A 21,675-nucleotide genomic window follows, 5' to 3' on the forward strand; every position below is an offset into this window, starting at 1 on the left:
AAATCTAGGATCTATTTCATAAGTCATTTGCCCTTTTTGCAGAGGTCCCTTTGATTTTATACTATTTCCTGTACAAAATTCTTGTTATTAGATATAGGTACAGCGGAGGGCAGGTGAATAGCAGTGCTGCATGATTGATTATTGACGTCTTTTTCGATTGAGGACAAAAATCTGAACCAACCTCATTGACTGCTGAGGCCAAAAACCTATAGCAATTGCATAATATTTGAGCAGTTTCTCCGTATTTGTTTCTTTCTCTGTGCCCCTATTTGTACCATCATTTCAGTGAAATATTCAGATCCTTATCTGTCAATTAAGCAGGAACTGAATATATTTCATGTCTTATGCTGAAAGGAAGTATGGTTGCTTACATTATAAATGACTGACATTTAACAAGGAGATTCTAGAAACTTAAGCTTCTGTTATTCTTTGTTCATCATTTAAACAGGAAAATTTTGCATTTATCAGTCAAACTGAAAGTTCCACGTAAGAAATAAATGACAGCAAGTTACATTACATTTCCAGTTAAACAACCATTCTGTTTTATTGCACTGTATACTTTCAATACATTTAAGAAAGGTTGCTTGCTGCAAAGACACTGGTTTCTTAGTAATCAAGTAAATAATCTTCCAGATTCCAAATCAGATTGGTCCACGGTACATTGAAACCTGGATTTGTTCTTGTTAAACCTTTGCATGCACATGAAGACCTTTAGCATCTTAAAAGGAAAAGAGATAAGTTAACTTTTAACTTTAGCCATGGGTGAAGTTCTGGAAGATTGGAGGGTGGCTAATCTTGTACTATTATTTAAGAAGGGTAGCAAAGAACTACATGCCTGTGAGCCTGACATCAGCAGTGGGTAAAGTTACTGAAGTGGATTCTGAGGGACAGCATCTACCAACATTTAGATAGACAAGGACTGATTAGGGATAGTCAGCAGAAATCGTGTCTCACAAATCTGTTGGAGCTTTTTGAAGAGGTAACCAAGAGGATTGATGAAGGCAGTGCAGTGACATTGTCTGTATGGACCTTAGCAAGGCCTTTGACAAGGTCCCGCATGGAAGGCTAGTCTGGAAGGTTAGATCGCATATGATCGAGAGAGATATAGATAAGTGGATACATAATTGGCTTGATTATAGGAAGCAGAGAGTGATGGTAGAAGGTTGTGTTTTGGACTGGAGGCTTGTGACTAGTGGTGTGCCACAGGGATCAGTGTTGGGCCTAATGTTGTTCATCATTTATATAAACAATTTAGATATGAATGTACAAGGCATGGTTAGTAAGTTTGCAGATGACACTAAAATAGGTGGTATTGTAGGCAGTGAAGAAGGTTATTAAAAACTACAAGGGGACTTTGGTCAGCTAGTTAAGTGGGCCAAGGAATGGCAAATGGTGTTCAATCCAGATAAATGCAAGGAGTTGCAATTTGGGAAGTCAAACCAGGGTAGAACTTTCAAAGTGAATGGTAGGAACCTGGGGAGTATTATAGGACAGAGGGGCAAAGAAGTACATAATTCCCTGAAAGAGGCGTGACAGATAGACAGGTGGTGAAGAAGGTGTTTGGCACGCTGGCCTTCATCAGTCAGGGCATTGAGTATAGGAGAAAGATGTTATGTTGCAGTTGTATAAGATGCTGGTGAGGCCTCACCTGGAGTATTTTGTATCATTTTGGTTACCCTGTTATAGGAAAGACATTGTTAAGCTAGAAAGAGTGTGAAAAAGATTTACAGGAATGTTACCAGGATGTGAGGACCTGAATTATAGGGAGACATTGGGTGGGCTAGGGCTTTATTCTTTGGAGTGTAGGAGACTGAGGAGTGACCTTATAGAAGTGTATAAAATCATGAGGTGCATAGATTGGGTAAATTCACACAGTCTTTTTCCCAAGGAAAGGGAATCAAAAACTAGAGGGCATAGGTTTGTGAGAGCTGAAAGATTTAAAAGGAACCTAAGGGGCAATTTCTTCAAGCAGAGGGTGCGTATACGGAACGAGCTGCCAGAAGGAGTGGTTGAGGCAGATACAATAACAACATATAAAAGACACTTGGACAGTACATGGATAGGAAAGGTTGAGAGGGATTTGGACCAAATGGGACCAGCTTAGATGGGCACCTTGATCGTCAATGACGAGTTGGGCCAAATGGCCTGTTTCTGTGCTGCATTGCTCCGTGACTCTTCCAATTTAAGTTTGCTGTGCTGAATTCAGTGATTGCATTATCTCTCATCCTCTTATTAATCTTTTTCTAAAAGATACAAAGAAAAAAATGTGTGTGTGTGTATTTATATATATTTTGTTCTTCTCTGAAATCACTGAGGCCATTTGTAGTACCACAAACACATTTTCAGTTGACTATTTCAAGACACTAGAGTTCAATACTATATCAGATTGTCATTGTTTGATCAATATATCCAAAGCTTAAGCTCTTTCAGGGAGATGTGGTAAAATTCATTAGATATTCACTGGAATATTTTGGAACTTTAATGAAACAGAGCAGAATCAAACACCAAAGCAGATGATGTCAAGGTGATGAATCTGCATTCACAATGAATCTATACTCACAATACAAAAACTGCTAGTAATTGTCACTGAACCAAAGTGTTATTGCTAACCTTTGAGTCACGACACATCCAGTAACGATACTGGTCATTTTTATGCCCCAAACCAAATTTTTAAAAAGAAAATCTGTCAGACAAATGATTTCTTTTCCCTCTAAACTGTAATCCTGCTTCCTTGTGTATCTTCCAGATGGTGCCATGCTACCCATCAGATGTTAACAGATTAAAGGGGAACAAACCCTCAGTGGTAAACTAATTCCTTTCATTATCCCTTTCATTCTTCTTTCCATTTAATTACTAAATGTTTCTCAGCTGTTCCTTGTTCCTCTGGTCACAGCACTTTTACTCAGTTAATAGGTGGTTTATGCTAAGGGACATTTAGTGTTCTGGCAGAAAGAAAATACAGTTAATGTTGCCAAACGATTTCTCTCCTGTGGTGCAATATATCCCTCCCTTCATTGACCTACATTAATCAAAAAGTAATCAAGCAGCACCATCACAATGGAGTTATTTAGCACATTTGCATTTATCATCAGTTTTATGCCACTAGCCACTAGACAGCCAAAGCAATCCCCACAAGATACTGCTCAGTTATCCTACCCTGCACTCACAAGTGTGCTGAGGTTAGGCCAAGACTGTGATGATGCTGAAGGTAAACATCAATCCTGTGGTCATTTCCAGGTCTTTGTCATGATTAGGTAAAGCTTATGGCTTGGCAATATATCCAAAGAACCAGAGGGTCCTGGACTGAGTCTTTCAGGCACTGCCAGACATGCAATTTGATGGAAGACCTAAGTGTTACGATGTAATTGTTTAAGTGACTGCAGAGTATTCATTGCAGATACCACTGGTTGAATGCATCTGGTTTCCTGTTTGGAGATGTGGTCACTGACTGTGAATCTGAACTGTAGAGCAATAGAGGGCGGATGTGGACATTGTAGAAGTGGATCCTTGATGTTGTTATGATGATGGAAGACAGCTGCGTCTGACAAACTGCTTCATGTACACACACGCAATTTATATTTGTATTTTATTTCAGTCTTACTGCTACCATATTTTGCAGTTAGAGGTCAAGGTAGATGAATGATATTACCATTTCATTGTGTTTGTCATTGTCTGTTCTTCAATCTTTGGGTGTTCTTCGGTGGTCTGCATTTTATTTTCATCCAAATTTATTTCAAAGTTCCATGGGAGATTTTCCTTTTGCATCATCCCTATTGCAAGGAGTAACACTGCAAACAACTTGGCTGGCAATGAAACATTCTCTGCTTAGTTCAGGTTGGTGCACACTTTATGGCCCAATGAGGCTTCAAGGAGACTTTTGAGACTGTAAGCTGCCTCAGCCTCCTAATTTACTCTCTGTACACTCATGACTGTGTGGCCAGATTCTTCTTTAACTCCATTTATGTTTGCAGCTGACACCAACGTAATGGGCTGGATCTCAAATAATGAAGTGGCAGGGTACAGGAAGGAGATAGAGAGTTTAGTGGCATGGTGTCACGACAACAACATTTGCTTCAATGTCAGCAAAACAAAAGAGCTGGTTATTGACTTCAGGAAGTGGAGTGGAGCACACGCCCCTGTATGTATCAATGGTGCTGAGGTGGAGATAGTTGACAGCTTCAAGTTCCTAGGTGTAAATAGCAACAATAGTTTGTCATCATCCAGCCACACAGACACTATGGCCAAGATAGCACACCAGCGCCTCTACATCCTCAGAAGGCTAAGGAAATTCAGCATGTACCCATTGATCTTCACCATTTTTTATAGATGCACCATAGAAAGCATCCTATCTAGATGCATCACAGCTTTGTATGGCAACTGTTCTACCCAAGACCTCAAGAAATTGCAGGGAGTTGTGGATACAGCTCAGTCCATCATGAAAACGAGCCTCCCCTCCCCTCCGTGGACAATTCTTGCTGCCTTGGAAAAGCAGCCAACAATCAAAGACCCTTCCCACCCCAGACATTCCCTCTTCTCCCCCCTTCCATCAGGTAGAAGATACAAAAGCTTGAAAACACGCACCACCAGGCACAAGGGCAGCTTCCATCCCGCTGTTATAAGACTCTTGAACGGATTGCTTGTACCATAAAGATGAACTCTTGACCTCACAGTCTACCTTGTTATGGCCCTTGCATCTTATTGTCTATCTGCACTGCACTTTTTCTGTAACTGTAGCACTATATTCCACATTCTGTTATTGCTTTCCCCTTGTATTACCTCTACGTATTTATATTTTGAAATTACCTGTATGGAAAGCATACAAAACTAAGTTTTTCACTGTACCTTGGTACATGTGAGAATTACCAATTACCAGAACCAGCACTAGAAATAGACTCAGGGCAAGAGTGCAGCCTTGCCTCAAGCTTCTCTAAATGTTAACTAATCAGAGGATTCTTCATCCACTCAAATGCAGCTGGCACTATCTGTGTAGGCTTTATCTATTACATTCTCCTCCTTGGCACAACAGTCTTAGAGTTATAGAGAGATACAGCATGGAAACAGGCCATCAAGCCCATGCTGACCATCAGCCACCCATTTACACTAATTTTGTATTAATCCCATTTAAAAAAAAATTCTTGCCATGTTGCCAGAAAAGAGAACTTTATCTAAAACCCAATCGCTAAAGCCTGATATTTTGTGCATTCAACACCAACGAACAGTGTCAGCCTTTGACACCGAAACAGGCCTTAACTAGATGTTAGTTGAAGGTGGTCAATGTTACCTGGTCCGCAACTGTGAAGTCCACATCATTTACCTATCTTCTTGCAGATAGGATCACCTTTAAGTGTTTGTTCCCACCAACATGTCGCGGCCAACACCCTTAAGAAACCCACCTGTGCATGCACAGCCAATCTTTTCTCATCCTGCATTCCACCTTACTCCACCCACCCTGGACAGTGTCCCAATCAATTGGCTGCCTGACATTCAATATTTAACATGTGATTGGATGCCTGACCCCTCTTGACTTCTGTGGCTCCCATGCCCCAATGACTGAGACTTCCTTGCCCCAATTACTGATGATCCAATATCTGATGCTCTCTCCTCTCAACGTTCTCAATTTTGTAGATCCCTAATCCTGATGCTCTGGATCCCTCAGAGTAGGACTTTGAGATCTAGATAGGTGACCCAGTGAGGGCACCAAACTCTCGCCTAGTTAGTACAAGAGAGGCAATGTGGTCGATGGTGGAATGTCAGCACGTGAAACTACTCTATTTCCGGCAGCATGTCTTTTCACAGTTAGACTTCATGTTTCATCACTGACCTATTGCTCCCTGTTGTTGTGGTGGGTTGTGAAACTGATCATAGTGGCTTGATGGTGGGAAGACAAAACTCGAGACCAAGTAGCTGGTTATAGGAAATCCAGCCAGTGGTTCTTCACCTGAAACGATTACGTACACCAACATGACCTCACGCAAGATGACACCAGGCTCATATAAAGTCACTTTCCAATGAAATTGGGCTTTTAGCTCTGACTGGAGAGATCTAAAAATCGACTCTGTCATGTATTTTCTAACTCATCAATTTTTTTTTCAGCTGTAGACTGAAACACCCTAGAATCTCAAGTAATATATATTTAATAAAGGTAGCCACAAACAGTGAAAAGCCTTTCATGCTAATGGATGTATTTTTACAAAAGCAATTCTAGCTGAAGGAAAAGATGATTTAAATATATATCGATGTAGCTTGAGCATAATTGCAATTATATTGCCATTTGAATGCTATCAGGTTACACAAAATTGTTAAGTATTACAAATACCAGACAACTATATCCTTAACACAATATGTAAAAATTGTTTTGGTGAAGGTTACAATGTATTTAAAGTTTACATTTATGAATAAATATTCTTAATTTTAACATCCTTTTCAAAATATAAATAATTGCTCTTCAACTTTATTTAATTTATCATTACAATGTACATTTAGTCTAAGCTTGATGTTTGCCTAGTTCAGTAGCCATCGTTATTGATTGATCTGAATTGTTCTAATAACCTAACTGTGAATGCACACTGAACAACTCAGCATAAAGCATAGATGTTGTCTTTTCAATCACTGGGCTCGTTTTGCACAGAAATAGAGGTTTTCTTGCTGGTTTCTTTACCATATTATTTGATTTTGCTTTTTCAAGCTGTTTCTTTTCTTTTAATGTTGAGTCTGTAACATGATCTCTATGATTGATGATGAAACTGATTTGCTGCTGATATTAAAAATCTACTCCAGTTTAATCTAGATAGAAATCTTTCCCATTGGCTAAACGTTTATGTTTTTACATTGGATTATATGGCAAAGAATTATATATTTTCTTTCCTAGAAAACCAAAAAATACTAAAATCATTGGAAAAATTTGTATTTAGTCAAAGGCCTGAATAAATGTAAAATACTGCCTACTAATTATACTTACCTCTAATAATTTTAAGGGTTTGACTGTAGGAAGCCAGCCAGAAATATGTTAGAGCTATCAAATATGGATCTATCAATTGCATAGAAGCGAGTTTCAGACTTGGGCTATGGTGAGAGCAGAATCAGAGGCTATTAGGTAGTTTTGGTGATGAAGTGCATATCCCAAGGTGTCAAAAACGACATCAAGACTGTATTGTCAGGTTTGCCTCAGACAATTGCCAGGGAGAAGAATGGAATCAGGGACTAAGGAATGGAGTCTGTGGCAGGAAATTGGTCTTCCCAATATTCAGTTGACGAAACATCTACTTGTCTAGTACTGGTGATAATTTAAATACAGTGAGGGGGCCAAGGGAGGCAGTGGTGAGGTGGAGATAAGTGTTATCAGAGCACATTCTAACACTGACACTGGATGATAGTGGGCACTTCAGCCAGAAAGATACGACCCTCAGAATTCGAGAGCAACAAACAATCTGCTGGAAGAACTTAACGGTTCGAGGAAAGGAATTATCGACATTTTGGGTCGAAACCCTAATGTAGGGTTTCGACTCAAAATGTTGACAATTTCTTTCTTCCCTCAGATGCTGCTCGATCTGTTGAGTTCCTCCAGCAGTTTGTTTGCTGCTTAAGATTCCACCACCTGTGGCCTTTTGTATCTACCCCCAGAACTTTTTCTCCATATTACATCGAAATGTGAAATGCATTGGACATGGTTACAAGTCCTTGAAAATATTCCATTTGTAGTTCCAAAGACATAATAAAGAAGCAGCCACTCCCCGAACCATGCGGATCCACTGCAGCAATAACATTGCCATCTACCTGACAATGAGGAAAATAGGGACAAACCCCTCCTGACTATTTATTACCTATTATCAGTAAGACATGAAAGAGTCAACAATAGGACTATCAAGTAGCACTTACTCATCATTAACCAGCTAATTGATACCACATTTGGCAGAGCCACTTGAATCGAAAACCAACTGCAGTCTTGATGCAAATAAAGCTGAATTGCAGAGGTTAGAATGACTGCCCTTAACACAAAGATGGTGTTCAGCTAGTGTCCAGGTAGTTCATGTAAAATTAAAATTAGTAGGAAAGAGGGAAAAATACACTTGCAGCTAAAATCCTGCTTATTACATAGGAAGAAAGTTGTGGTTTTTGGAAGAATATCATCTCCATTCCAGATTACTGTTGCAGGAGGTCTTCAAGATGACATCCTCGGTCAAACTATCTTCAACTGATTCATCAATTACCTTTCCTGTGTCATAAGTTTAGCAGAGAGCTGTTTACTGATGATTGCACAGTGCTCAGTTCTGTTGCCTGTCTCTCAGATAGTGAACTGATCTATCCCTGCATTAAGCAGGATCTGAACGACAACCAAATTTGGGTTGATAAATTGCATGTAGCCTTTGAGCTGCACAAGTGCTGCTAATGGCCATCTCCAACAAGAGAAACCTTACTTATGACATTGAGTACTACAGCTAAGTCTTGCCACCAACATAGAGCAGAAAATCAAATGGTTTATACACTTTCAAAATGGATTCTCCCATTGTCAAAGTCTGACATTGAAGTTTTCAGATATATTTTGATATGGAATCTTGTGATTTGCTCTACATTTATTACAAGTTATCTTTATTTACAGATGCAAGTTACAATGTAATGACAGTGACAAATTTTTGTTCTTGAACCTTGTAAGATATATGTGGAGATACAATTGGCTGCAGATGCTGGAATCTGGAGTAAAAAGTAAATTGCTGGAATCTCTCAGCTGGTCAAGCAGCATCTATGGAGGGAAAAGGATGGTCAACGAGGGCGGAAGGGATGGTCAAGGTGAACAAGGGGAGAGAGACATAGGCTAAGCATCAGAAGAGTGGAAAATAGCCAATGTCATTCCTTTGTTTAAGAAGGGCAACAGGGACAAACCAGAAGTGTATAGGCCGTGAGTCTTACAACAGTGGTAGGGGAATTACTAGAGAAGATTCTTAGCAACAGGACTTAACTGGATTTGTGAAAAGCATGGACTTATTTGTGTAAGTCAGCCTCGCTTTGTGAGGATGAGATCCTGCTCACAAATTTGATTGAGTCTTTTGAGGAAGTGCTGAAGATGATTGATGAGGGTAGGGCAGCGGATGTTGTTTACATGGACTTTAGAAAAGCATTTAACAAGGTCCTTTGTGGTAGGCTGGTCCAGAAGATTAAGTTGCATAGGGTCCATGGTTAATTGATAATTTGGATATAAAATTGGCTTGGTCATAGAAGACAGATGGTAGTTGTGGAGGGGTGTTGATCCGACTGGAGGTCTGTGACCAGTGGTGTTCTGCTAGGATCAGTGCTAGGATCTCTGATCTGGATGAAAATGTAGGTGGTCTGATTAGTAAGTTAGCAGATGACACAAAAATTGGTGGAGTGGTGGATAGTGAGGAAGGTTGTCAAAGGATCCAGCAGGATATAGGTCAGTTGGAAATAAGATATATAAGGTAGATAATCAGAGTCTTTTTCCCAGGGTAGGAATGTCAAATACCAGAGTACAAAGGTTTAGGTGATGTACGAGGCAAGTTTTCTACACAGAGAGTGCCTGGAACACACTGCTGGGGAGGTGGTAGAAGCAGATATGATAGTAGTGTTTAAGAGGTATTTAGACAGACACATGAACAGGTAAGGAATAGAGGGATATAGACCATGTGCAGGCAGTTGGGATTAGTTCGGTTGGCATCATGGTTAGCGCAGACATGGTGGGCCAAAGGCTCTGTTGCTGTACTGTACTGTTCTATTTCTATGTTCTGTGACTGGTGGGAGTGGGAAAGGAACACAGGGGAGTAGGTGAGCTAAAATTGGAAAATTCAGTGTTCGTGCCAGGCTGTAGGCTACCCAAGTGGACTATGAGGTCCTATCCTTCTATTTTGCATTTGGCCTTACCGTGGCAGCAGAGAAAGCCAAAGACAGACAGGTTGGTGTGGGAATGGGAAGGGGAGTTGAAATGACATGCAACTGGAAGCTCACTATCGCCATTACAGGCATAGCGCAGGTGCTCTGCAAAACAGTCGCCTAGTCTACCCTTGGGTTCACCAATGTAGAGGAGGCCACATCATGAGCACCAGATCAATAGATGAGGTTGGAGGAGGTGCACATGAATCTCTGCCTCACCTGGAAGGGCTGTATCAAATTAATGGAAGAAAACCTTTATTAACCATACACAACAGGATTTTTGCAATTTTGATCCATTTCTGCAGAGCTAGCAAATTTTCTAGACTAGCATAACAGCCACTTAACAACTGTGTGGAGATATGGAGAGTGTCACTGCTTATGGAACTACAGTCATCTACCAACCTGCTCCTGCTGCTTAACATAGCACCCTGACAATAAAAGACCAAGACAAGACCCAGGGAAACATGGATTACATTCTATATTTTGGGAGTGACCTCTTAGAGAAGGCAGACATTAATGATGAGATTCAACATCACCTCCAGTATGCCAACACAACCTTCGGTCATCTGACAAAAAGAAGAGTGGCATGGTGGTGCATTTGGTAGAGCTGCTGTCGAACAGCTTCGGCAATCTGGGTTCAGTTCTGACCTTTGGTACTGTCTGAATGGTGTTTACACATTCTCCCTGTGACCATGTGGATTTTCCTGGCTGTGCTGGTTTCCTCCTACATCCCAAATGTTAATTAACTTGGCACCATAAATTGCCCCAAGTGTGTAAGGAAGTGTTAGATGGGAATCTGGGCAGAATAAAATGGAATTAGTATAGGAGTTCCTACATCCCAAATGTTAATTAACTTGGCACCATAAATTGCGCCAAGTGTGTAAGGAAGTATTAGATGGGAATCTGGACAGAATAAAATGGAATTAGTATAGGAGTTGTGGGAAAAGGGTACTTGATAGTTGCAAGGACTCGGTAGGTCAACTGACTTGTTTCTGTGCTATGAGTGTACAAAGATCAGGAGCACAAACCTAGCGCTAACTCATGGACTATTGGTCAGCAATGATCCCACTCTCCATATGCTTTGGAGATATGGACAGCTGTAGCAGGTACCTCATAGCACTGGAAAGATACCACGAACAGTCCTCTAATACCTATCCACAAAATTCTCCAAATTCATAGCTTGGTTAAATGAACTAACTGCAGCATCCTCTCCCAGGCCAATGCCCCTTTATTGAGGTCATAATTACACACACATGGCTCTGACGGACAGGCCACATTACCTTCTTGCCTAACTCTAGACTCCCAAGCAGGCACTCTGCTCTGAGCTCTGTCACTGCAGAAGATTACCAGTGTATCAGAGGAACAATTCAAGGGAGTTCTCAATGTGTCCTTGAAAAATGTAACATTGAATCATGCTCGACCTGTGATGCACATGACATTTAAAATGGAGAAGAGCATGAGAATCTTGAGTCTCTTAGTTGAAAGCAAGTGGAAGCCATACAGAAACAGTGAAAGCACAGAACCTGCTAAACTACCCACCTCCATCCCATTAGGCACCCCTTGCCCCACCTGCGCAAGAGTTTGCAGATCCCATGTAACCTCTTTAGCCTTTCAGAATCCATAGAACTGGAGTGGGACCATCACCCTTCACCCCGTGGACGGCCTAAGAAGTAGAAGACACTGGCTTGTCCATTCAATCAGAGGAATACAGGGTAATAAACTGATTTAAAAATAGTTGTTTGTTTAAATATGCCAGATCATATGCTGGCTGTTCATATAGATATTAATGATTTATTCAGAAAACACTAACATCTTCATCTTTAATGTTCAATCTCCGTTTATGAAAATAATTAGCACAAAATATCCTTTATGTTTCATTAGAAAACCTGGACGGACACTTTGCATGTGTTTTGCATAAAATGCCCTTTTAAAACAGGATACTGTAGGGAAAGGTCTGTCAGCGGGAGCACAAATAAACAATGCCATTCTGGGTAACAGGTCAAGTTCATCCTCACAATACCAAAATAATCAGATTAGAGGAGGCTGAACTATACAAATCAGCCGTCATTCAAACTAATATGATTAACTTCAAATTAACAAATAGCCAGGGCAAAACGTGTAAAAATGGCACCAAACAGGTTTTCATCATAGTCAACACATTGTGTCAAATCTTAAAAAAAACAAAATGCTGCGATTGAGAAATAGCCCATTTCTTGTAATTAAAACCTTATTAAATATAATCAGTTTTTAAAAGCTAGCCCTTTATTGTTTCAACGCGTTGCGGATTGACCTAAATATGCAAGCTGGTTGTGGTTTTTCCCTTCCTGATGCAGAGAGCAAATGTTTTCATACTGCAAAGAGCAAGCCGCCAGTCCCTTCCCCCTCTCCAGTGCGGGCGGAAATGCTGCGCTGCATCTCAGGGTACTACGGTAAACCTGCGAATGTGTCACTGTAATGCAGAGACCTGTAATGATGTCAACTTGTTATTTACTTTCCAAATCTGAATGACTGAGCAAGGGGAAAGGAGAATCAATCACCCACACTGTGACCGGGCAGGCGGAAAAAAATACAGAGTCTCCCAGCGTGGCTGGGGGAAGGGCAGCACATGGTGCAAAATACTGTATCATTAAATACATTGCATATCGACACAATAAGCCACTTTTCGCTCATTTCAATGCCAAAGGACGATGCATTAATAGATTTAGTTGCAGCCTCGATTTGTTTGAGGTTGAATTGGTTAATTTAATGTTTGGGACTGAATTACATTCGTAATAGTGCTCACAGCATGTTGCTCTAATATATTTTATATATAGTGCATGGTTTGTTAATCCTTTCCTGTCAAATCGTGTCCCTTGGCGTGGAGAAGTTTGATCACTTGTCTGGGTTGTGTACACAAAGAAACAAGGGCAAATTGAAAATAAAAAAAATCACATGCAGCAGGAAACCAGTTTCCATGGCTGGGAACACCCTCCCTTCCCCCAATGCAAGCAGTGTGTGTGTGTGTATATATGTATTTTTTAAAACCGAATCAATCCAAAGCTTTGTGGGATATCCTGAAAACATTTTAAGAATCAGCTGGCGCAGGGGTGTGGTGGGTCTTGAGAAAGTAGGCAAATAATTGGATTTGCTATAAAGAAAAGGCAAGAATTTTTTTAGGGTGTTCCCGATGTAGAAATGAACAGCTCAATGCAGCATTCTGTGTTTTCCCCCCTCCCCCATATATGTATATTTATATATAATCTATAAAAGCATTAAAGAAGGTTGCATTATTATTAATGCTGAAAGGGCTGTGTGTTGGGAGGGACGCGCCCGCCAGCTTTTCTCCCCCTGGCCCCCGCTGGGGGGAGTGGGTGGGGGAGGGGAGCTGGTTTTCGGGCAGTGCCTGGCGCCGAGCGCCGAGCCGCGCCGTGTCTCAGTGCCTGTCTGTGCTTGAGCCGGGTTGTCGTCCCCTCAGGTTCACACTCACTCATTCACTCAGCCTGGGAAATGAATGGTTAGCAACCAGCAGCAGCAGCAGCGGCTTCTGACGCCATTCCGCCATCAACTTTTACCTTTCTCCTGCTCATTTCCATTCGCCACCGCGTCGTTTCGGTGTCATTAGTTGTAGGATCAACACATACATGCGAACTATAGTTGATCTTCTTCCACTTAAAGGCCTTTCCGAGGCACTTACTAACCGGGTACACAGACACAGCCCGGTGATGAGTAATACGTGAAGAACGGTTCTTTTAAACCCTAAGATTATTTCAAAAAAAACCAGAGAAAAGTAGTTGGAGCTTTTCGTTGTTTGTGGAAGTGAAAACAAGCTGTGGGTTTTTTTAAAAACAAGGATTGTACAAGGTAAGATATTTATATATAGGGACAGCATTGATCTAAGCAACTTTTCAAGAGGCTACCTTGTTTGTTGTGACATTGAAAAACATTTATACCGTACAGTTTTGGTTGGGTGGGGGATGGGGCTGACAGTGTGGAGATGGGGATTGTGGCTAAATGGTACTTTCTGTGACTTGGGAGTATTAATTACTGTCATTCAGGAATCCTTAAAATCATACTCTGTTCATTAGGAAAATATAAGTCCAAGTAGTGGCTCAGCGACTAAATCTTTCAGATTTAATTTATTTTTTTAACACCAATGCAAGTTTTGTCTGAAATGAATGAAATATGCATGTGATTGATCATACGATTGTGGACTAAATACTGATAGTATTCAAAACAGGTTATAATGTATTGATTTTACACGGAACACATTGTATCCAGATATAAGTGATAACAATTGGTTCAGTGAAAGTAGGTCATGGATTGATATGACCACTATTTTACATGTTTAAGTGGCGAGATCGTGTATTGTAAAAGATTATTTTTGCTCCTCAGAACCTCTTACTTTTATGAAACCAAAGAAGTGCAAATTTGAAATATTCACCATGCAGATGGCGTGGATTGTCTCAGCAATGTGTTGGGGAGGGGAAGCACATTGATTCAGTTTTTTTTATAGTAGGGAAAGCATATATAATGGAGTCTGTTCACATAATATGTTATAAATGTATGTGTAGTTACTACGTTAAATGTTTGGCCTTTACTTTGTAAACTTGGTGTAAATATGCAGTAGATTTTTATGCAGCATAATCACGTGTGTGTGCATTTTATTTTTTTTGTTTATTTGTAAACTGTACTGCAGCATTTAGAATGTAGATGTTTACTATTGAAGTAAAGTGTTTTTAAAAATAGCATTCACAGAGACCACAAACAGTGAACCTTACTTCCACAGTTGTTGCACCATAATGGCACAGTTACTTCATCTAACAGTTTTGCCTGGCGTTCCAAAATTGGAAGTAATAGAAGTTTGAAAATGCAGCAATATGTGATTATGATAATACTTATGAAATTTGTTTTATTTTTATGCAAGTAATTGCAGCTTATTATTTGTTCGGTTCAGTGTAGTTTACACAGTCAATGTTACATGTGTGAAATAAGCTTTGTATTTGTGAGTTATATCAGTCAAATACTGTATTACATGAAGGATGGGTATAAACCATCATCTTTTTGAACCATGTTGTACAGAGTAGATTTCAGGTTCAAACACTCAACTGTGGTGAAATAATTGGTCTTAGCAGTTGGAAGATGACAATTATTCTTAGTGTCTTTTAGGCTTGAATGTGAAGCAACCATTCTGGTTTCCTGTTCTAGATTATTGTCCAGTGATCTCAACTGGAAAGTACCTGTGTGTGGACACTGCACACCAAATCCTGCTTCTCCCCCCCCCCCCCCCCCCCCCCCCCCAATCACCCTTGGTGCTTACTGATCTGTAATGGCACCCAGTTAAGCATTGCTTTGATTTTAAAATTCTCATATCTATTTTTAGACTCCAAGGCATCATCCCTCCCTTTCTGTAATTTCTTTATGATTTATAACTTTCCAAGATTTGTGCATTCCTGACCCTATCAGCATCTTCAAATTTAATTGCACCACTGTTGATGACTGAGCTTAATCTGCCAAAATCCTTAGTTCTAGATTTCTCCTCTGGAACCTTTGTTTCCCTAAATGTTTTTTTCTTTTAAAATGTACCCGTAAACTAAACCCTCATGCCCTGCTATGTTCGTCATGTATCTCTCTCGGTGACGAGTTTTGTCTTGGAAGTACTCTGGGATGTTTTATTACTTCAAAGGCAAGTTATAAAATAAATCACGATTGTTATTGGAGTAGCATCTGACTAGCATGGGAAGCCATTCAAGGTCAAATAGTTTCCAAATATTCAGGTGCTAAAGTTTTGCAGAGTAGATCAGCCAGCCTATCAAAGGAACATCTGTAATGATTTTTTATTTGAGATGTTTACCATTTACCATACTTTTGTTGGCCCTGTCAGTCTTCCACCAAAGCAGGAGGCCAGGTAGATAATTTTAAGGAAACCATTTCTTGGTCTCTAACTGAGAAATTATCACTAGAGCAAGGGTTACTGTTGTCTATGGAACCATTCTTTGCAAAAGTTAGAGGAGAAAATTAGAGAAATCCACAAAGGCTGCCATTTTGTAGATCACACAGTGAAATATTTTGAGATGTTAGTAATGACTACTCACAGTCCATTGATGCAAAATGAGAATGTTTTCTGTATGTTATGTAAAAATGTAGATGGTGTATGTTATAGGCATTTACACTACTTTCCATTTCTGCAAAATGGAGATTTTCAACTTGTACTGGTACTATAGTACTGGTGATGTAGATTGCTGCTTTAGACAAGTTTTCATTCATTACAATGAAAGCTCAAATCACATGGTTTGTATATTGGAAGAAAACCTCCAGCAAAGCTTTCAAACCTGTGTAATAAATTTAAAATGTACCCCATTTTTTTAGATATGAATTATGAGCAGGAATGGGCCTCCTGTCCATTAAGCCTGCTTTGCATTTAATAATATGGCTATCTGATTGTAACCTCTAACATTTCACTCTACCTGCTCTAACCTTTCACCCCTTGCTAATCAAGAAACATTCTGCCTCTGCCTTAAAAATATTCAAAGATCCTGTTTCCACCAGCTTTTAAGGAAGAGTTCCAAAGATTCAATACTTCATGAAAAAAGAATACACCTCATCTCTGCTTTAAGTGGACAGTCCATTTGTTTTAAACACCGATGCTAGTTCTAGATTTTCTCACAAGAGGAAAGATCCTCCCCACATAGACCCTTCAGGATCTTATAAATGTCAATGAAGTCCTCTGTCACTTCCATGAACTCCAGCGGATACAAGCGTAGCCTCTCCAATAGCATCTCCAAGAGGGATATGCGGGAGGAAAGGGTTAGATAGTGTGAGGGTGGTTTGATGGTCGGCACAACATGGTGGGCTGAAGGGCCTGTTTTGTACTCTATGGTCAGAACCTTTCCTTATAAGACAACCTGCCCATTCCAGGTATTAGTCTAATAATATACAAAAAGTGCTGGAGGAACTCAGCAGGTCAGGCAGCATCCATGGAGGTCTCTAACTGAAAACTTATCACTAGAACAAGAGTTACTGTCGTCCATGGAACCATTCTTTGCAAAAGTTAGAGGAGAAAGTTAAAGAGAAATCCACAAAGGCTGCCATTTTGTCGATCACACAGTGAAATATTTTGAGATGTTAGTAATGACTACTCACAGTCCATTGATACAAAATGAGAATGTTTTCTGTATGTTATGTAAAAATGTGGATGGTATATGTTGTGTTTCCCTCCATAGATGCTGCCTGACCTGCTGAGTTCCTCCCGCACTTTTTGTGTATTGCTCCAGATTCCAGCATCTGCAGAATTTTTTGTCTGCATTAGTCTAGTAATCCTCTGGACTGCTTCCAACACATTAACATCCTTCTTTAATAAAGAAGCCAATGTTGTACAATACAAGGTACTCCAGATGTGGTCTCACCAGTGCCCTATTTAACTGAAACATAACCACCCTACTTCTTTATCACTTTTTCCTTGCAATAAACAGAATTTTGTTAGCTTTGCTAATTACTTGTTGTATTTAGCTACTAACCTTTTGTGAATCATATACTGGGACATCAGATCCCTCTGTGTCCCAGAGCTCTATGTCTCACTATTTAGGTTTTATGCATCCTTGTTATTTTTCCTGCCAAAATGGGCAGTTTTGCAATTTCTCATATTATACTCCCATTTGCCAGATCTTTAATTACTCAAACTATCTGTATCCCTCTGTAGTCTCCTTATGTCCTTTTCACAATTTATTTTCTAGCCTGGCATTGTATCAGGAGCAAATTTAACACCCATGCCTTTGGTGCCTACATCTAAGCCATTTATATATGTTTTAAAAAAACTGAGTGCCCAGTACTAATCCCTGTGGCACACCACTCTTCATGTCTCTCCAATTAAAAATATGCCTACTTTGTTTCCAGTTAGCCAGCCAATCTTCCACACCAATATGTTACCTGGGGTACCACACGCTGCAATAATTTTTGGAACCTTGGTATCCTATTTGATGAGTTGAACTTCAGACCTGGACATTTCATTTGTTCATTACAGAGCTATTTTCAGTTCCATAATACTGTCATTTGTTGCTGAAGCACTCACCCAAGCCTTTATTACTTCCAGATGAGATTGTTCCATCATTAAAACTCTGCAATATGTTAACTTGCATCAGCTCCATTCTATCATCATTATTGTGCTGGTTGACATACTGGTTTCTGGTTTGGTGCCCCAGTATCTAAAATTCTCACCCTTGTGTGTGATTTCATTTATCTCCATTAGTTCCTCTAACCCACTGAGTACTGCTTCCTTCTTTTCTGGTCTCTTGCTCATCCCTATTTTTAGTTCCCACCACCCACACCCACCATGCCCCATTGTCTTAAACTGTTCAGGCTCTTACGCTCTGAAATTACCATTGCAACCACGCCACTTCATTCTGTAAGACTCCCTCGATAAGGATTGAAAAATTTAGTAGGCCACGTACTGCTTTAATCTGTTCTACATTTCGTAAATTCACGGCTGAAAAGCAACATATAAACTGCAGATGCAGGTAATCTGAAATAAAAACAAATGCAGAATGTACTCAGAGTGCTGAATGGTCTTGACCCGAAATGTCGACCGTCCTTTTCCCTCCAGAGACGCTGCCTGATCTGCAGAGTTCCTCCTGCACTTTGCGTTGCGCAAGGGATACTTAACAAGCCAGGCATAATTGGAAGATCGAGAAATTGAGGGTTGTGGGGAATTGCACTGAAGAGGAATTGAGGCCAGCATAGATCAGCCACAATCATGTTGAATGGTGGGGCAGGCTTGAGGTGCCTGGAGGTGTACTCCTGCTCCTATTTTCTTGTATTTTTGAGATAGCTAAATGTGTAAATGGGCCTTTCTGTGTCTTACTCAGACATGGGAGTTAGAAGACCTGGCTTCATAAGTAAAAGTAAGTCATTTTAGTGTGATTTGTTGTAACTCGGTTACGTTTCATAACCCACATGTTCATTGCAAAATGCAGTAATTTGGAAGCAAATCAGTGTAAGTGTAAAAATGTATAGAATGTGGAATTGTACCAAATTGTAGCCAATTCATAAATGTTATTAGGAACAGGAAAATGCCATGTTGCTCAATAACTTTACACTTTTTTTTTGTGGATCTTAACCCAATTTTCCTTCATGTTGTGGTGCAAACGCATTATCAAGTTCCTCTTTCTATTATCTTAACAGAAGTCTTAACTGAGTTACTGTATCCATTAAGATGGTGCAGAAGTCTGTGATATACGTGGGTTAGGTTTCTGTATGACAGTGCAGACAATTATTTCTACCCTAACCATTTTATCATGACTTTCTCTGGAAGTTACTTATGTCATCTACTTACGTGACTTAGACCAGAGATTTATTTCAAATATACTGTAAATTGGCTTTGCCTGAATTCACTATGAACTTTTAATTTTTGTATTTACGTATCTTAATTTTTGAATCTTTTTTTGTATAAGCAAATTCACATAATTTTGAAAACTGTTAGATTTCTTGACTTTTTTTGTGGAAAAACAGGTTTGGCTCCTTTGATAATCCCTTGTAGTTTAGTTTAGGTGTCAGTTTTGTTAATCTATACAATGGCTTCTCAAGTGCAATATAGCCTTGATATTCCTTTAATATAAAAGGAAAAAAATACTGTGGGAGTTGGCTATCTGAAATAAAAACAGAAAATGTTGTAAGCACTGAGAGCATCAGGCAACTTCTGTGGAGAGATTCAGTTAACATTTCAGGCCAAGGATCTTTCATCAGAGCTAATATTGCTTTCCTTCTTTGCCTTATTACTCACAAGTAAAATGCACCTGTAATGTTCAGACTACATTGACCTTAACATGGCAATCTTCCATGTTTGTAAGGCCGGCTTGTGTACATGTGCAGGCTCTTCCCCTGGTTCAGCCAGGTATTGGGATAAGGGGCACCAGAGATACCACCAGTCTACAGATACTTGGAGCAGGTGAAAAAAAAACAAAAATTCTCTGCTCTGGTGTCTGTAATCTTGCTGACTGAACCTGTTGTAAATTCAGGTCCTGATCTTCTGCAGTTGGATAAGCCTCTCTGGCAAATTAAAAATTTATTTTCAAGGAACAAGGGAAAACACTACTTTTACTCATAAGATCAACAATCTGGATATGGCAGCTGACAAGAAAAGATAACCATTTTGAATATTTTCCCATTTCCAATTTATTTTTCTGTTCACAATTTTGTTTTCATGTTTTTTTATCATTCATTGATCAGTTCTTGCTGAATTGGCTAGGAAATAAGCCTAGACAAAATAGATTTTGTTTTCATTCATTAACAATTTTGTAAAAAAAAACTTGTGGGGAGTATAGGGACTAACTTGATTGAGTTTTTCAAGGAGGTGACCAAGGTGGTTGATGAGGGTAATGCAGTGGATGTTGTCTACGTGGATTTTAGTAAGACATTTAACAAGGTCCCTCAAGTTAGGCTTATCCAGAAGATTTAAGATGCATGGGATCCACAGTGATTTTGCCTTTGGGATTCAGCATTGGCTTGTCCATAGAAGACAGGGTAATGGTCAATGGGTCTTATTCTGGCTGGAGGTCCGTGACTAGTGATGTTCTGCAGGGATCCGTACTGGGGCCTCTGCTATTTGTGATATATATATATATATATATATATATAATGAATTGGATAAAAACATGGGGTTAGTAAGTTTGCAGATGACACAAAGATTGGTGATATTGTGGATAGTGTAGAAGGTTGCCAAAGGATAAGATTAAGATATTTATTTATTAGTCACATGTACATTGAAACACACAGTGAAATGCATCTTTTTGCATTACTGGGAATGTGCTGGGGGCAGCCCGTAAGTGTCACCACTCTTCTGGCGCCAACATAGTATTCCCACTGCTCCTAACCTGTATGTCTTTGGAATGTGGGAGGAAACTGGAGCACTCAGAGGAAACCCACGCAGATGCACGGGGAGAATGTAGAAACTCCTTACAGACAGTGGCGGGAATGGAACCTGGATCGCTGGCAGTTGTAGATACGGGTAGCGAAATGGCAGATGGAGTTCAATCCCGGCAAGCGTGAGGTGTTTCACTTTGGGAGATGAAACGTAAATGGACAGTACACAGTTAATGGCAGGACCCTTAACAGCATTGTTGTACAGAGGGATCTTAGGGTCCAAGTCCATAGTTCCCTGAAAGTGTCCACGCAAGTCATCAGGGTAGTAAAGAAGGCATATTAGCATACATGCCTTTATTAGGCAAGGCATTGCATTCAAGAAGTCAGGAAGCTATGTTGCAGCTTTGTAAAACTCTGGTTAGGCCACATCTGGAGTATTGCATTCAGTTCTGCCTATTATATAGGAAGGATGTGGAGGTGATGAAGAAGGTTCAGAAGAGGTTTACTAGGATGCTGCCTGGATTAGAGGGCTTGTGCTATAAGGAGAGGTTGGACAAACTTGGGTTGTTTTCTCTGGAGCTGCGGAGGTTGAGGGAGGACCCGATAGAAGTTCATAAAATTGAGAGGCGTAGATTGAGTAAATAGCCAGTATCTTTTTTCTCAGATTGAAATGTTTAATACTAGAGGGTATGCTTTTAAAGTGAGAGGGGGAAAATTCAAAGCATATGTGCGGGGCAAGTTTTTCTTACATAGTGGTGGGTGCCTGGAATGTGCTGCAGGGGTGGTGGTGGAGAGAAATATGATTGAGATGTTGAAGAGGGTCTTAGATAGGCACATGAATATGCAGAGAATGGAAGGATATGGACAATGTGCAGACAGAAGGGATTAGGTGTCATTAGCTTAATTAGCTTGGCACAACATTGTGGGCCAAAGGGCCTGTTTCTGTGCTGTACTGTTCTATTTTCT

General features: G+C 40.0%; 1 protein-coding gene and 1 long non-coding RNA gene across 7 annotated transcripts in view; one reads left to right on the forward strand and one right to left on the reverse strand.

Annotated features, from left to right (window-relative positions):
• Window positions 1-598: 598 nt before the first annotated feature.
• LOC127576061 (uncharacterized) lies at window positions 599-13,552 on the reverse strand. The gene is made up of 3 exons (XR_007957164.1): window positions 13,431-13,552; window positions 2,113-2,243; window positions 599-718 (listed from the first exon to the last, which is right to left on the reverse strand). It is a non-coding gene; the product is annotated as an uncharacterized LOC127576061 (long non-coding RNA).
• Window positions 13,159-21,675, forward strand: part of LOC127576058 (F-box-like/WD repeat-containing protein TBL1X) — a 286,475-nt gene continuing 277,958 nt past the window's right edge. For 5 of the 6 annotated variants that reach the window (XM_052026394.1, XM_052026398.1, XM_052026396.1 and 2 more), the window contains exon 1: window positions 13,196-13,719. The gene's annotated coding sequence lies outside the window, so the exon portion shown is untranslated. Of the gene's footprint in view, window positions 13,720-21,675 lie in introns of all 6 variants that reach the window. The other variant, XM_052026399.1, reaches the window with a different exon arrangement.

Source organism: Pristis pectinata, chromosome 11 (assembly GCF_009764475.1).
Source record: "Pristis pectinata isolate sPriPec2 chromosome 11, sPriPec2.1.pri, whole genome shotgun sequence".
NCBI classification, from domain to species: domain Eukaryota; kingdom Metazoa; phylum Chordata; class Chondrichthyes; order Rhinopristiformes; family Pristidae; genus Pristis; species Pristis pectinata.